A 2,878-nucleotide genomic window follows, 5' to 3' on the forward strand; every position below is an offset into this window, starting at 1 on the left:
GCAATGCCACTTCTCGGGTTGTATCCCAAAGAAATCACACAAGCGGGAAAATGACCCATATGTACAAGGATATTTATAGCGGCTCTTTTTGTGGTAGCCAAGTATTGGAAATCAAAGCGATGTCCATCAATTGGGGAATGGCTGAACAAGCTGTGGTATATGAAGTTAATGGAATACTATTGGACCATAAGAAATGGGGATGATACAGACTTCATAACAACCTGGAAGAACCTACATGATATAATGCTGAGTGAGCGGAGCAGAGCCAGGAGAACACTGTACACAACCACAGATGTTTGGATTCCGTGTGGACCAACCCTGACAGACTTCTCTCTTCTCAGCAACACAAGGCGCAGGCACAACTCCAAAGGACTTACAATGGAGAATGCTATCTACATCCAGAAAAAGTACTATGAAGTTTGAGTGCAGATTGAGTCACACTTCATGCTTGCCCTTTTTTCCCCCTTTTTTTGTTCTCTTTTGTTTTTATTTTTGGAGGGTTTTTTGGTTCTGTTTCTTCTTTCTCATGATTCGTTCCATTGGTCATAATTCTTCTCCACAACTTGACTAGTGTATAAATTAATTCAATGCAAAGTTATATGTGGTAGTTATATGAGACTCCATGCCGTCTTGGGGAGGAAGGGGAGAGGGGAGAAAATCTGGAACTCAAATTATGTAGAACCGTGTGTTGTAAACTAAAACTAAAAATAAAAAAAAAGGAAAAAAAGAAAAATAATCATGGTAGAGACTTCATTGTTCTGATTAGCCTGTTTATGTGGTCTTCCCTGTTACCAGCATCTCCACCTTGCGTAATATGTGTAGTCTTTTTTTTTTCATTCCACTTCATAGAGAAGCTAATTTGAAGGGCCAGAGGATGTTATTGGCAGCCTTGAAGTGCTTGCCAACAGTGTAGATCTCATGGATCAAGTCTTCAATGCAGATAATTCCATATTTACCAAGAGATTTTAAAGTAAAAGCATTATCCATCAGAGCAATTCTCTGTTTCTTGATCTTGCTATAACCACATTTGTAAATCGAGTCATTCACAGACTTCAGGTTTGGTAACTCCATGCAAGGTATGGTTCCACAATCCTCAGCATGTTAATCAAAGTCTTATTAATCTTAACAAAAGTGTCATTGAAGATTTGGTGAAGATGAAGAAGCTGCAATACTTTTCGGACCTTCAGGCTAACACCCTTGATACCTCTGATTCTGATCACAAAAGGTAACTTGGGTTTGGCATGTAAATAGTACAATTTGCCAGCTTTGCGTGTCATTCTAGACTGCTGGATTTCACTTCTGTACTCCTTATGGTAGGCTTTAGCTTTTTCATAGATAACTTTTCTCTGTATTTTACAGTGTTTTTTTATAGCCATCTTCTTCTTAGAGAGCGTAGTCTTCAGTATCATGAAATCTTTTCCCATTTTTCAGAAGGGATACTGGATGGTAGCTTTTTCTTTTTTTAACACCCCCCCACCATGATTCTAACTGGAAAAAGAGCCAAACAGACAATTTTCTGTTTGATCATATGATCTTTCTTCTATAGATCATGCATAAAAGACCATCCCTCCTAAAATTTTTGCTTCACTGATTTGAAAGTGAAAGTTGCATTAAATTTGCATTCCTTTGGGAAATTGAAAGGTTTGCATTCTAGAGATGCCTATTAAAATACAAATATCTCATCTAACAGTATCAGTTCTCATACCTCAAATTTAAGAACTCACCAAGGATCAGCAGAGATTCCACCAAATGCCTTAGAGATTATGTCAGGTGGCAGTAGGAGATCAATTGAAGACTCTTTGACCACTGGCAAAGGTTTGGCAGTGGCACCTGAGGATTTAATGGACAAGAAGTGAGATGAGAAAAATGAAATCTCAAGCTAACTGATAGAACTTGTCAAAATAGAGCAAAGGGACACCAATGAGAAAACCATTTATATGAGAGTATTGCTTAGTACCATTCTTTCTCACAGATGCCACATATAAATAGGACTGCTTTCAGCACTTATTGCTTTCAACATGCCACTTGTCATCTCCTTCTTCCTTGGTTCTCAGGTACTTGGAGTCTAAATATTAGAGATAGATACAACTATGAGAACATCTATTCTGTCTCTTTCTTAGGTTGTATTTGACGAATATGTCAGAATAGTTTGTCTACTTCAATTATAAATGACTCCAGTGATGGGAATTTTGTTATTTCCCTTAAAATGGGCTATTTACTGATATATTCCAGTCTTGATGTGTTATTCAATTTTTCTTTTATCCAATTGAATATTTCATCAAGGTTTTGATCCTGCTAATTCTGCATATTAGTATTTTTATGTGGCATTGTATCAAAAGCCTTCTTAAACTCCAACTAAATTAAATCTCTTTTCTACCTCCTCCATTTTCACTGTTAACTTTTACCAAACAATGAACTTAACTTTTTCATTGTGACCTTTTTTACTAACAAAAATCTCAGTCAGCTACTGATGGAAAGAAGCAATCAGAGGTGTGATATGGGAGTGAAATCATTCATTCCAGATGTTGCAATGGCAAGCAAAGTGGGACTTTTCGCTGTTTTTTTTCTTTTGGAGGGCTTCTCAGCCCTAAGGCAACCAAGTGCCTTTGATAAAATCAAGAGTTTTTGATGAACTTCTTAAGTCACAAGAAAACCTAAGTCACATCAGGTTGAGTCACATGGTTGTGATGCCCTCTGACCCTAAAGAAGTATATATATACTCTGAGGTTAGCATTTTACTTTGGGGGCTCAATCATTGGAGGAGTGTTCATGTGATTCAGCCAGATGAGACTCTGGGTAGCCATTCCGGAGTGTCCCCCCCCCCAGCTTGGAAAACCCAGATGTTGGTGCTTCTCTCTCTGGTAACTATGTATGTATT

The 2,878-nt window shown here is 37.8% G+C and overlaps 1 pseudogene; it reads right to left on the minus strand.

Moving 5' to 3' along the window:
- Positions 1-736: 736 nt before the first annotated feature.
- Positions 737-1,424, minus strand: LOC118838672 (annotated as a pseudogene).
- Between the last annotated feature and the right edge of the window lie 1,454 nt (positions 1,425-2,878).

This window comes from Trichosurus vulpecula, chromosome 1 (genome assembly GCF_011100635.1).
Source record: "Trichosurus vulpecula isolate mTriVul1 chromosome 1, mTriVul1.pri, whole genome shotgun sequence".
In the NCBI taxonomy this organism is placed as follows: Eukaryota; Metazoa; Chordata; class Mammalia; order Diprotodontia; family Phalangeridae; genus Trichosurus; species Trichosurus vulpecula.